The sequence below is a fragment of the Lepidochelys kempii genome, chromosome 13 (assembly GCF_965140265.1).
Source record: "Lepidochelys kempii isolate rLepKem1 chromosome 13, rLepKem1.hap2, whole genome shotgun sequence".
Lineage (NCBI taxonomy): Eukaryota > Metazoa > Chordata > Testudines > Cheloniidae > Lepidochelys > Lepidochelys kempii.
Window position 1 is genome coordinate 40,047,805 of NC_133268.1, and position 14,693 is coordinate 40,062,497.

Here is a 14,693-nt window from a genome sequence, read left to right on the forward strand (position 1 = left end):
ATAGCGAGCAGATCGAGGGACGTGATCGTTCCCCTCTATTCGACATTGGTGAGGCCTCATCTGGAGTACTGTGTCCAGTTTTGGGCCCCACACTTCAAGAAGGATGTGGATAAATTGGAGAGAGTCCAGCGAAGGGCAACAAAAATGATTAGGGGTCTGGAACACATGACTTATGAGGAGAGGCTGAGGGAGCTGGGATTGTTTAGCCTGCAGAAGAGAAGAATGAGGGGGGATTTGATAGCTGCTTTCAACTACCTGAAAGGGGGTTCCAAAGAGGATGGCTCTAGGCTGTTCTCAATGGTAGCAGATGACAGAACGAGGAGTAATGGTCTCAAGCTGCAGTGGGGGAGGTTTAGATTGGATATTAGGAAAAACTTTTTCACTAAGAGGGTGGTGAAACACTGGAATGCGTTACCTAGGGAGGTGGTAGAATCTCCTTCCTTAGAGGTTTTTAAGGTCAGGCTTGACAAAGCCCTGGCTGGGATGATTTAACTAGGAATTGGTCCTGCTTCGAGCAGGGGGTTGGACTAGATGACCTTCTGGGGTCCCTTCCAACCCTTATATTCTATGATTCTATGATTCTATGAAAAGCCTTCCAAGGGAAGAAGTGGGGGCAAAATACCTATCTGGCTTCAAGACTAAGCTTGATAAGTTTATGGAAGGGATGATATGATGGGATAGCCCAATTTTGGCAATTAATTGATCTTCAACTATTAGCAGTAAATATGCCCAGTGGCCTGTGATGGGATGTTAGATGGGGTGGGATCTGAGTTACTGCAGAGAATTCTTTCCTGGGTATCTGGCTGGTGAGTCTTGCCCACATGCTCAGGGTTTAGCTGATCGCCATTTTTGGGGTCCAGAAGGAATTTTCCTCCAGGGTAGATTGGCAGAGGCCCTGGGGGTTTTCACCTTCTTCTGCAGCATGGGGCACTGGTCACTTGCTGGAGGATTCTCTGCACCTCGAAGTCTTTAAACCATGATTTGAGGACTTCAATAGCTCAGACATAGGTTCGAGGTTTGTTACAGGAGTGGGTGGGAGGGATTCTGTGGCCTGCATTGTGCAGGAGGTCAGACTAGATGATCATAATGGTCCCTTCTGACCTTAAAGTCTATGATTCTATGATTCTATGAGATGGAGAAACACAAACGGCATGACACATCTGTAGTGTGTGGGAGGAAGGAAGGGCGGGGGGGGAACGGAACATTTACAGATTTGCGTATGTCCAGGTATCATATTCAGCCTTACTGTCAGGAGTGCAGTGTGCTCTGCACTTCAGGCTTGCTAAACTGCATGGGCAAAGAGGTGGAGGGCAGTGGGTAAGGGTTGGAGTGTGCAGGGCTGGACGGTGAAGGTACAGGTGTTGGAGGCAGCTGGTGGTGATAAGAAACCAGATATTGGGGGAAGTGGGTTGGCGGTGACATGGGGGCGCAAGGGAAAGAGTGTTGGGACACGGGCTGCAGCTGGGGTGGGCGTGGATCTGCTCTGTATGCATTGCTATGAGTGCCTACATTGAGTCCGCTTGGCACTCCAGAGTGCTTAGGAGCCGCTCCATGGTTTGTTGCCGGTGATCCGCATTCTCCTGGTGGAGCCTCCTTTCTCACTCCCGCCACTCCTGTATTTTTTTATTTTCAGTAAGGGCCTGCTGCATGACTTCATGAGGAAGGTCCTCCTTGCTTCTTCGTGGCCGCTTCCTGAGTCTGCGGAGCCATTTGGCCGTTGATAACAAGGACGGCTGGGATCTCAAGGTTGCATCTGTAAAGCCAAAATGCAACATTTTACAGAGGCACCATTGTTAATGCGAGACAGAGTAACGATTCGGCCGATCTTAAATACAAGCTCAGTTCACACACCTAGCACAAATTGCCTGTCCCAAGGCGAGCGCACATAACCCACAAGAGCCCTGAAATGGTGAGTAACCACAGGGGCAACGGGAACTGAGTGTTCCAGGGCCGTACTGTCCTCTGGGGTCCTGTGTCTTGGGAAGAGCCAGCAGCTGCAGAGAGCCCCTATACTAAACACTGTCCCCACATTTTCCACAAGTTAAGTTCGTCCCAGAAGATATCTCACTGCTGAGGGTGACCTGGGAAGCAAGGGAGGGTCTTCTGCAACAATGCAGCTTCCACCCTGGCCTTTATGCGGCTTGCCTGTGTGCAGCAATGGTCCCCCCACTCACGGCACAGTGGTGCGGACATGTTAGCCTTACTGGGACAAGGAGCACAGTAGCTCTGCCAAGGAACCTGCACAAGTGGATTGCCCAGTTTCTGCATGAGACCTTCGATGAGATCACGGAAGCCAATTACCACAATGTGAGAGAGCACGCCAACGCCCTATTCTGGAACTAGGCATGCACACAGCCCTGACCCTTCTTTCTGCAACCCTCCTCATGCCAACAGCCTGCACCCAACAACTCCCTTCTCAAAATCAATGCCGCTTACCAGGCGTCTCCTCTGCAGTCTGTTCTTCCCCAAGCACCATCCGCTGCAATTGGCTACCTTCTTCCTGGCTTGAAAACAGCTCCTGGTTGCATGCATCTGTGGATGGTGAGTCGTCCTTTGGCTTTGGGCTCCTCTCCTCCTCAGCACCCTTGCTCGCGCTTTCCTCCTCCTGCCTTGTTACATTCCGGGCTGCCATGGCCTCTGAAGTGTCCATGGGGCTCTTCGCAGTGGAGGTGAGGTCGCCCCCAAGTATCTTGTCCAGATCTTTGTAGAGCCAGGAGGTTGTGGTTGAAGCACCAGAGAGGTGGTTTGCCTCCTGCAACTTGTGGTAGACATTCTGCAGCTTCTTCATTTTAACCCTGCACTGCAGTGCATCCCGGTCATGGCCCCTTTCTATCATGGCCCTTGATATCTGCCCATAGGTATCGTAATTCCTACGGCTGGAGAACAGGTGGGACTGGACAGCTTCCTCGTCCCAAACACTGATGAGGCCCAGCACCTTGGCATTGCTCCATACTGGGGATTGCCTGGTGCGTGGAGGCATGGTCAGCTGGAAAGATGCACTGAGAGCACTCCACACCTGGCTGAACAAATAGGTGTGATGAAGTGCGTCTGTTCTTACTGTTTCCTCTGAATACTGTAGGGGTGCCTCAGTTTCCCCTATGCATTTCTTAAGTCTCTAGGTGGTGGGATAAGAGGGTATAATTGTTGCAGAGCAAAGGGCCAGGGTACATAAGTGGCCAACACTGTTTCCTGGCATCTGATGGACTGGGCCCTTCCCCCCTGCAAGGTGAGAGCTAAAGGGTTGGAGAACAAAGGAATCAGGTGACCTCCTGGCCCGGGAAAGGAACAAAGCCCAGAGGAGGAGGGGCTGGAGGGGGAGTCAGTTTGGGGATGGCTGGGGACAAGGAGTGAAGTACAGATGTGGTTGTCTGGCTCACTGCTCCCCAAAATGGACCCCGCTGAGGGGTCCTGTTCTCTGTACATACAAGTTCTGTGTTGGACCGTGTTCCTGTCATCTAATAAACCTTCTGTTTTACTGGCTGGCTGAGAGTCACGTCTGACTGTGGAGTTGAGGTGCAGGACCCTCTGGCTTCCCTGGGACCCCGCCGAGGTGGACTTGCTGTGGGAACTGTCATAAATATAAAGGGAAGGGTAATCACCTTTCCATAGACAGTGCTATAAAATCCCTCCTGGCCAGAGGCAAAATCCTTTCACCTATAAAAGGTTAAGAAGCTAAGATAACCCCGCTGCCACCTGACTCAAAATGACCAATGAGGGGACAAGATACTTTCATATCTGGAGGGGTGGGGACAAAGGGTTCGTCTGTCTGTGTGATGCTTTTGCCAGGAACAGATCAGGAATGCAGCCTTACAACAGTTAGTTAGTAAGTAATCTAGCTAGAAATGTGTTAGATTTCCTTTTGTTAAATGGCTGGTAAAATAGCTGTGCTAAATGGAATGTATATTCTTGTTTTTGTGTCTTTTTGTAACTTAAGGTTTTGCCTAGAGGGATTCTCTGTGTTTTGAATCTGATTACCCTGTAAGGTATTTACCATCCTGATTTTACAGAGGTGATTCGTTTACCTTTTCTTTAATTAAAATTCTTCTTTTAAGATCCTGATTGATTTTTCATTGTTCTTAAGATCCAAGGGTTTGGGTCTGTGTTCACCTGTACAAATTGGTGAGGATTCTTATCAAGCTTTCCCCAGGAAAGGGGGTGCAGAGCTTGGGGGGATATTTTAGGGGAAGACATCTCCTAGTGGGCTCTTTCCCTGCTCTTTGTGTAAGACGCTTGGTGGTGGCAGCATAGGGTTCAAGGACAAGGCAAAGTTTGTACCTTGGGGAAGTTTTTAACCTAAGCTGGTAAGAATAAGCTTAGGGGGTCTTTCGTGCAAGTCCCCACATCTGTACCCTAGAGTTCAGAGTGAGGAAGGAACCTTGACAGAAGCGCACGGAGGGGCAGAGGATGCAGAATGCTCCAAGGTCAGACCCATGAAGGTGGAAGCCATGTGAGCTTCTTGCCCTGAAGACGGTCTGCTCGCAGAGAGGAGACTTCACCAGAGTCCTGCCTGGCTTCGTAGGGAGCAGAGCATCACCTGGGGACTCCGTGACAACAGGAAGGGGACTTTCAAAATTCCCAGAGAATTTAAAGGGCGGGTCTGATAGTTGGTCACCTGAGGGCAGGGCAGTAGAGTTCAAAGTGATGACCAGAGTGGCTAGAACAGGCATTGTGGGGCACATCCCAGAGGCCGATCGGAGCACAGTAATAGACCAGGGCGTCCACACTGGTACCGTGATGCTTTGGCCTGGGCGCAGAAAGCTCTATGCCTCTCATGGAGGTGGATTACCAGAAGCACTCCAGCTGTGGAGTCCGGGCAGTCTATGTGACTTCCCAATGTGGACATCTCAGGAGCTACAGCACCCGGCGCTGATTTAATGTGCTCCAAGTTGCCAGTGTAGACAAGGCCTTAGGTAAAGTGACCTCAGTCCCTACATAGAAAGAAATAAGTCAATAGAAGATTTCTTCTGTCACCCTAGCTATCACCTCTTGGGGAGGTGGATTGTTGACGCCAAAGGGAGAAACTTTCTCGTCAGTATAGGTAGTAACTATGCTGACACACTGCAGCTGCACCGCTGTGGCGTTTCTTGGCAGTGTAGGGCTGGAAGGGATCTTGAGAGATCGTCTTGTCACACCCCAATGCCTGCCCCCCTCAGGGAGTCTCCAGGGAAGGCAGATCAGTACTGTATGTGGCTAACACTGTTGCAAGCATTGCAAAGCATTATGGGGAGGCCTAAAAATGTGTGAGTGGAGAGTGGAAGTTTCCTTTGGAGGTATGAGAGGCCGAGAGGGGGGGAGAGAAAGAAGAGAGCAGAGAATGGGTTAACTCAACACTGCAGCTAGCAAGCTCATTCCGAAGATAAGAAGCTGACTTCAGCCCACGGCCAGTGGCTACCTGCCAAGACAGAAGGGGGAAAGTCCAACCCCCCTGACCAGCCATAAGAAGAGAAAAACTAAGTGGAGCAAAGCTGCAAAGATAACAGCAGGAACAGTGAGAGCAAATGAGACATGACAGCAAAGGTCAATAGAAGGGAAAACAAAGTCTCCAGAGCCGGGATGTTTTGGGAAACCAAGAAGGCCACAGCAAGCCGGTTTGGACTGTCACAAAGAGCACCAGGAACAGAGGTCGCGGAATGGAACACCCCCAAAGGAGCCCAGGGCTTAAAACCCTCCTGAGAACTGGAGCAATTCAGAGATCAGCAGCAGACCCGGATGGCCTGGGCCCAGGACAAGAACTCCCGTCCACCCTTCCCCGCTCTCTTCTTCTGACGTTACACCCAGGCCTGGCCAGCCTTGGGTAGCGTATGTGAGTATGAAAGTGGGTTAGGGCTTGGGGCACTAACGCTTTCTTTCTTCCCCCGAGTGACGTGGGAGCATTCCCAGCACTCTCTGCTGTTATTATTTTATCAATAAAGCTTTAAACTTAGACCCTTGGTGTGCCTCGTCATCTCCTCCCTACAAGATCCCATGGCCTCAGCCTGATCAACCGATGCCTTCAGGCAGATTGGTAACAAAATCTGTCACAGTCTAGTCCAGCCCTCCTCTCTGAGATGGAACCAAGTTTATGTAGATCACCCTGACAGCTGTTTGTCTAACCTGTTCTTAAAACCCTCCAAAGATGGGGATTCCACAACCTTCCCTTGTAACCTGTTCCAGCACTTTCCTGTTCTTATTCTTTTGAAGCCTCAGTCCTGCAAAGACTTTGTATAACCTGAGGCAGATTCTCGGTTAGTGTAAATGGTCCTGGCACCATTGAAGCCAATATAAAAATTTACAGCAGCTGAGGATCTGTCCCGCTGTGTAGCCCTATTCACATTTCAGTGAGTCTATTACAATGTGTAAACTGAAACACACGCTCAGTTTCTGTAGGAGCAGGGCCTTACAGAAGAATTTTGATGCTTGACTCCCAAAATGTCCTGCTTTCAGAAACAAATTCCATCTCTCAAAGTCAAGATCTGCCAGTGGGTTGAGAAGGATTGATTAGGGGTCCCAAAGAACGGCAACATGCCATATGTGGGACTGTGTAGCAAGACAACACTGTGTTTTGCAAATAATAAAAATAGTTATGGATGTTTTACTTCTTTAATTTAACTAATGAGGATAAAACCCTAAAGCCGAGTAATTAGGCATGTGTACTCTACAGCATATAAAGAAATGTGCAAAGGTAAAAGAAGTATTTAAAATATTATTATTGAAGGGCCAAAATCCATTTGCTGTGGATGTAAAATCTTAACTACAGTTCTGCTAAGAACTTTTCATATCGGCCTGGGTGAGGACTAGCTAATAAAGAACAATACATCACTAAGAGAAAGCTGGGGTAAACAAATAACCTTGTGTGTTTCAAGTCAGTAAGCGGAGTCAGCATAACTCCAGATGTAATTGGGCATCCTTATCATGAGTTATAGACACATGAAGTGCTGAGAAAAGCCTCATGGTTACTCCCTAATGCAGGGAGGAGATAGTGGTACAATGCCCCTCAGATCCCAGAGAGAGTTTGGGGAGAGGCCTAATATGATTGACATGAGTTATCACACCCTCCCTTCACAGATGTATGCAAATCCTAGCCCAGAGAAATGCAAGGGTAAACTTCGAAACAATTGTTTTTGTTAAATACTAATTACTGCTTTTTTGCTTTAAATCTCTAGGAACGTACCTGCTGGTCAACCGAGAGAGCTGCTACCTCATTCCCCTGGACCCCAAAATTAGGATTTAACCTATATACTTTAATAGATATAGTTAGGGGGTAATTACCTGGGTGTCAGCAATATGTTAATTTGGTCCTTGGGCAGAGCCATTATGTAATCTTTTAGACCACTGGCTTATTGTGCTTATCTTGTCCTGCTGCTAGAACCTATCCCAGGGCTTCGGAAAACCCATCCACGTTGCTTCTCTCCACCCAATGAGCACCCTATATGATCTATTGTAATGAATTGTTCTGCAGTGTCTCTGAGCCTAATAAGCAAGATGACACTCCGCCAGCGCTGAGCGTAATAAACTCCAGTGCTTGATTCTACACGGTGTGGATTTATGTTCCTTCAATTATTAAACCAACATAATAACATATGCATAATAGCTGCCTTTTCCTTCACAATGAATGAAAAACAAAGGATTTAAGAGAGTCAATAATAATTAAGATTTTATTATTTTTTAGAAAGACATTGACAAACATTTTTCCTTTGTTCTGTCTTTTCTTGGAACTTCCTCTGAAAATGGCAAAAAAACCCAAAGGCTTGACATTTGCCTGAGGAAAAAAGGTGTTTGTTATGTTCAAGGTTTTTGTGCAGGGATCTATGGCATCTGTATCACTGTGTTTGTATATCCCAGTCACCGTGCTAAACCTCTTTACATAAACTGTCTTTGTGGCTCAGAGGGGATTCAACACAACTTCTGAGAATTGTATTCCAGAGAAATGAGTTGCTACCTGGAGCTGCCCATGTGGGCTTCCTTGGAACTGCAGCAAGCCCGGTTCTGAAATGATTCGCTGTTCAACTTTTCATCTTTGTCTTCTATCAGAAGAGTCCCTTTGGTTTCTGGCAGCATAGCATGGTTTGCACTGCCAATGCGCTTGTAGCCTGGTAGACAGATCTCCATTATAAAAAGAGAATTCACCTTACGCACAGGATTCCACAAAGAAAACAATTGTCTAAATCCAGTTAAGGGTAGTCAAAGCTGATATCACACACACACACACACACACACAGAGACATACTGAAAAGCAATGGAGGGTAAAGTTATGGGACATAGTTTAACCATAAAGGACTTTCTATACAGTAAGTTTCCACTGACAGTGAAGATCTCGGCACCTCACAGGGATCTTCTTTCTGCCACCAACAGTGTAACACAAATCCTTAATTGCAGTCCCAGCAACATTACCCTGAACCTATCATTGACATATATGTTCAGGTTAATGTTTCTAGAGGAAATATGAAGTGGTAAAATTGAACCCAATCTCACTATAATGCTTTTATCGTATTTTGATATCATTTGTTTATACAACTCCATGCTGGTTGCAAATCTTTCCTCTACCCACCCTCTGCTTGTTAACTTCTCTGTCTATTTCTACATTGTGTGTTCCCTGGGGTGGATCCTCCTCCTTCTCTCTTTGGAAAGTGCCTAGAATCTCAGTTCTCATACTTTCATAGAATATCAGGCTTGGAAGGGACCTCAGGAGGTCATCTAGTCCAACCCCCTGCTCAAAAGCAGGACCAATCCCCAATTAAATCATCCCAGCTAGGGCTTTGTCAAGCCTGACCGTACAAACTTCCAGGGAAGGAGATTCCACCACCTCCCTAGGCAACGCATTCCAGTGTTTCACCACCCTCGTCGTGAAAAAGTTTTTCCTAATATCCAACCTAAATCTCCCTCACTGCAACTTGAGACCATTACTCCTTGTCCTGTCCTCTTCCACCACTCAGAATAGTCTAGAACCATCCTCTCTGGAACCACCTCTCAGGTAGTTGAAAGCAGCTATCAAATCCCCCCTCATTCTTCTCTTCTGCAGACTAAACAATCCCAGCTCCCTCAGCCTCTCCTCATAAGTCATGTGTTCCAGACCCCTAATCATTTTTGTTGCCCTTCGCTGGACTCTCTCCAATTTATCCACATCCTTCTTGTAGTGTGGGGCCCAAAACTGGACACAGTACTCCAGATGAGGCCTCACCAATGTCGAATAGAGGGGGACAATCACGTCCCTCGATCTGCTCGCTCTGCCCCTACTTATACATCCCAAAATGCCATTGGCCTTCTTGGCAACAAGGGCACACTGCTGGCTCATATCCAGCTTCTCGTCCACTGTCACCCCTAGGTCCTTTTCCGCAGAACTGCTGCCTAGCCATTCGGTCCCTAGTCTGCAGCTGTGCATTGGGTTCTTCCGTCCTAAGTGCAGGACCCTGCACTTATCCTTATTGAACCTCATCAGATTTCTTTTGGCCCAATCCTCCAATTTGTCTAGGGCCCTCTGTAGCCTATCCCTGCCCTCCAGCGTATCTACCACTCCTCCCAGTTTAGTATCATCTGCAAATTTGCTGAGAGTGCAATCCACACCATCCTCCAGATCATTTATGAAGATATTGAACAAAACCGGCCCCAGGACCGACCCCTGGGGCACTCCACTTGACACCGGCTGCCAGCTAGACATGGAGCCATTGATCACTACCCGTTGAGCCCAACAATCTAGCCAACTTTCTACCCACCTTATAGTGCATTCATCCAGCCCATACTTCTTTAACTTGCTGACAAGAATACTGTGGGAGACCGTGTCAAAAGCTTTGCTAAAGTCAAGAAACAATACATCCACTGCTTTCCCTTCATCCACAGAACCAGTAATCTCATCATAGAAGGTGATTAGATTAGTCAGGCATGACCTTCCCTTGGTGAATCCATGCTGGCTGTTCCTGATCACTTTCCTCTCATGCAAGTGCTTCAGGATTGATTCTTTGAGGACCTGCTCCATGATTTTTCCGGGGACTGAGGTGAGGCTGACTGGCCTGTAGTTCCCAGGATCCTCCTTCTTCCCTTTTTTAAAGATTGGCACTACATTAGCCTTTTTCCAGTCATCCGGGACTTCTCCCGTTCACCACGAGTTTTCAAAGATAATGGCCAATGGCTCTGCAATCACAGCCGCCAGTTCCTTTAGCACTCTCGGATGTAACTCGTCCAGCCCCATGGACTTGTGCATGTCCAGCTTTTCTAAATAGTTCCTAACCACCTCTTTCTCCACAGAGGGCTGGCCATCTATTCCCCATGTTGTGATGCCCAGCGCAGCAGTCTAGGAGCTGACCTTGTTAGTCATTAGACTTTCAGACCTAGCGTATAGCATATTTAAGGGGGAGGGAGTTACATGGCATAAGAAGGCTTTGTGGTCAATGGCAGTTGGGCAGCTAACTCACTTAGGTGCCTTTGTAAACTCCATTAGAAGCCTATCTCCCTCTTTAGGCACCTAAATACCTTTCAAACTCCATTCCCAGGCCCCATCTGCATCAATAGGCACTTAAATATCTCAGACTCTCCTCACACCACAAGTGAAGGAGTTTATAGGAAGTCTGTGCCTATCTACCTCTTAAGGCAGCTTCTTTGACTCCCCTGGAAAATCACCTGTTTTCTGACTTCCTGCATAGAACATAGATTCATAACAGGGTGCCTTTCTAATCTAAATCCAGAAGAGTTACAGGAGACGTGAAGGAGTTAAAACCTAATGTAAAAAATGAGGATGGTAAACTCACTATTCATCACTGTGGAAATGTGTCTGGATTTTGTGCATCTACTGCCCCCTGTGGGCTAAAGGAGTATAAAAGTAGATGGATTTTTGTGTTAACCCTATCTACCTCTTAAAACAGCTTCTTTGACTCCCCTGGAAAATCACCTGTTTTCTGACTTCCTGCATAGAACATAGATTCATAACAGGGTGCCTGTCGAAACTAAATCCAGAAGAGTTACAGGAAATGAGGGGAGGGATAGTTCAGTGGTTTGAGCGTTGGCCTGCTAAACCCCGGGGTTGTGAGTTCAATCCTTGAGGGGACCATTTAGGGATCTGGGACCAAAAATTGGGGATTGGTCCTGCTTTGAGCAGGGGGTTGGACTACATGACCTTCTGAGGTCCCTTCCAACCCTGATATTCTATGATTCTAATGTAAAAAATTAGGATGGTAAACTTGCTATTTATCACTGTGGAAATGTGTCTGGTTTTTGTGCATCTACTGCCCCCTGTGGGCTAATGGGGTATAAAAGAACATGTATTTTTGTGTTAACCCTAACTGGTTTTGACCCAGTGCCTCTCATAAACTGACACACATATATGACCTCAGGCTTCATGCTGGTTGTCTGCAAACACAGAAAGTTGTGAGAATATTCTGGGGTATATGGAAACACCCTCAGTAACAGCTTTTGAAGTAACTTTAAGTGTAGCACCTGGCATTAAGTCTGCACTTTTCAAGAGTGCCTAGGGGATTTGATGGCCTGATTCCCATTAATTTCACGTGGGAATTTGGTGTCAACTTCCGAAGACAGCTTCCATGGGGTCCCATAAGGAGATCCTGGGTGTCCTTTCCCAAAAGGACAACAGATTAAGTGTGTGGCCGAAGGGAGTTAGACATTCAAATTCAATTGGAGTTGGGCATCTAAATCTCTTTGAAAATCCCAATTTACATCTTTCCAACCCTGCTACCTGTCTTCCTTATACCTCTTCCATCACCCTCTATCTCTGACTAGTGACCACCATTACTGTTAGTCATAACAGTAACTCTGTGATTTAGCACCTCTCCCAATGTAATTATGTCCCCAAATCCGTCAGTTGCCCATGTGTTAACCCGTCTCCTTCCAAGGGTGAAAGAATCTCTCTTCTTCATGCACAAAATAGCTTGCTTTGGTTAAGGAAACATTTCTCATCTTCAGAACAACAAAACATCTGTGGTAGCTTGTGGCGTGAACAGCAAAGTGTATGTGTGTCTCTGTCTGACCTATTTTCTGTAGTTGACTGGAGAGGGAAATTGGTGTTTGTCCAGCAGAGTGGGTGATTGGCCCTCTAGAAAAGAGTTACACAAATGTCAAAAAGAAAAAATTCTCTTCTCTACTCGGGCCCTCCAGAGATGACAACAAGGGTGACGACAGAGCAAAAAATTTTGTCCCGACCCCTTAATTGCAACTAACATCTGTCACACGCACTTTGTTTTCTCTCTCTCCTCCTTGCTCTGTGGAGAGAGTTGTGTCTGTGGTGGAGCGTTATGTTTTGGTAGGGTTTTGTTGAGGGGTGGCGGGGAAGATATTTTTAAAATGTCTCATGCTGCTCTGTGTCCATGTTACAGAGGGTAGGTTGATTAAGTGAAGCTTGTACTTGGAGTGGAAGGGGGTGAGGTTTGGGGTAGTCCTTAGTTCCTGTGGAAGATCATTCCCCAGTCCCAAACCAGCCACTGCAAAATCTCTTGTTTCTGCAAGGACCAGTGTTACCCTTATGACAGAATATCCCACTCCAGTCCCTTGCTGGGAGACAGTCGATACCAGCTCATCCAGTAGTCACCAAATTTGAATCTGGAGGTTTTACGGGAGAGGTAGTGAGAGTCTGAAGTTTTTCTAATGTCTCCCACAGACTCTATGAATTTAGCAGTTTAGCCACCTAAGGGGGGAAAGAGATTGTAAGACTCATAATATTGCAAGCTCCAGCCCATGAAAGCTTATGCCTGTAGCAAGGTCTCAGTTGGTCCGCCAAGCTGCTGGGGGCGGTGGGGAGCTACTGCCTCATCGAAAGGCCTTGGTCACACCTCTCTGTCAATGGGGAATTAGCACAGGGAGATGTGCCGTTGTAATTGGCATGACACAGGAGTACCGTCCAGAGTCCATGACACGCCCTCAAGCCAGGGAGCACTGGCAAGAGTCAGTGAAGCGCCCCTCAGGCAGGGGAGCGTCGGCAAGAGTCCATGGCTTGCCCCTCGGGCAGGGGAGCGCTGACAAGGGTCAGTGAAGCGCCCCTCAGGCAGGGGAGTGCCGGCAAGAGTCCATGGCTTGCCCCTCGGGCAGGGGAGCGCTGACAAGGGTCAGTGAAGCGCCCCTCAGGCAGGGGAGCGTCGGCAAGAGTCCATGGCTTGCCCCTCGGGCAGGGGAGCGCTGACAAGGGTCAGTGAAGCGCCCCTGAGGCAGGGGAGTGCCGGCAAGAGTCCATGGCTTGCCCCTCGGGCAGGGGAGCGCTGACAAGGGTCAGTGAAGCGCCCCTGAGGCAGGGGAGCGCTGACAAGAGTCCATGGCTTGCCCCTCGGGCAGGGGAGCGCTGACAAGGGTCAGTGAAGCGCCCCTGAGGCAGGGGAGCGTCGGCAAGAGTCCATGGCTTGCCCCTCGGGCAGGGGAGCGCTGACAAGGGTCAGTGAAGCGCCCCTGAGGCAGGGGAGTGCCGGCAAGAGTCCTTAGCTCTTTATCGGGGTTCTGCCACCCGAGTCTGGGTGGCAGGGGCAGGGGAACGCAGGCCCACCCAACTCCACTGCGTTCCAGCCCAGGGCCCTGACAGGGGGGAGAGGGTCCCGCCACTGGGTCAGCGGGGATCCGTCCGCAACACACTGACCAAATACTAACTCACCACACTGTCCAGTTCCGCCCCGAGCTACCTCCTACCGGATCACTTGAGTAGGTCCCTCTGGTTCATCCCACTCGTTGGGATATTCAACCGCCGGTAGCCCCAGTAGCTCCAGCTCACTCTCAGTGTTGGGCTCACTCGGGCTCGGGCCGCTGCCCGGCTCCTCCCGCCCTCGGGGACTCTGCATCCAGCCTGAGTAGCCTGAGTCCTTCCTCCAGGTCAGGTTTATCCTGGTCCAGGCCATCTCCTGCTTCTGCAGCAGGGTCTGGAGGGAACAGCCAGCAGTCTGTGTCTGTCTCCCTCCCTGGTGCTGCCCGGACTGAGCTAAGGGCCTTGCCTTTTGTACGTCCTGTTCCACCCACTTCCTTTCCGGGGGGTGGAGTAGGCTTGGCCTGGCTCCACCAACTCAGGATGAGAGAGCAGCTCTTTACCCTCTGGTTCGGACGGAGGCCACCCTGGCTCCCTACAATGCCCAAATAAATTTATTAGTCTTTAAGATGCCACAGGACTCCTCGTAGTTTTTGCTGAAACAGCCTAACACGGCTAACCCTCTGAAGCTCATAATATTGTGTCTGCGATAAATGGGAAGACCTCCAGTGAAAGGGTCATTTTTATCATGGAAAGGCCTTTTTGAGGACGTCCTATTCATTACAATGAGGTCTGTGCATCACAGTCCTGTATGTGGCTTTAAAACTCTCTGCCCTAGTGTCCAGATCTTTCATCTGGCCAGCAGCACTCTCCGCCCAGAACAGCCACGATTCCAGGCTCCTGTGTGAGCTCAGAATTACTCTGACACACTGTGCTTGGCTCCAATAATAAATAATGATACTGCAAGGTCTGACCCTCAGCAGATCAGAAATGACTACAGAGCTCTGGGAGTTCGGGTGAAGGAGCTCAGAGCACAGGTGGTGTTCTCTTTGATCCTTCTGGTCAAGGGTAGGGGCCCAGGCTGAGACAGAGGCGTCCTGGAGGTGATGCCTGGCTGCTAAGATGGTGTCGCCAGGAGGGCTTTGGCTTCCCTGAGCATGGGATGCTGTTCCAGGAAGAAGGACTGCTAAGCAGAGATAGGGCCCACCTACCGAGGAAGGGGAAGAGCATATTTGGAAACAGACTGGCTAACCTAGTGAGGAGGGCTTTAAAC

At 48.7% G+C, this 14,693-nt stretch overlaps 1 long non-coding RNA gene across 1 annotated transcript; it reads left to right on the forward strand.

Annotated features, from left to right (window-relative positions):
• The first annotated feature begins 5,201 nt into the window (after positions 1-5,201).
• On the forward strand, positions 5,202-7,510 carry LOC140896680 (uncharacterized). Its single transcript, XR_012154603.1, has 2 exons — positions 5,202-5,803; positions 7,143-7,510. It is a non-coding gene; the product is annotated as an uncharacterized lncRNA (long non-coding RNA).
• Positions 7,511-14,693: the final 7,183 nt, after the last annotated feature.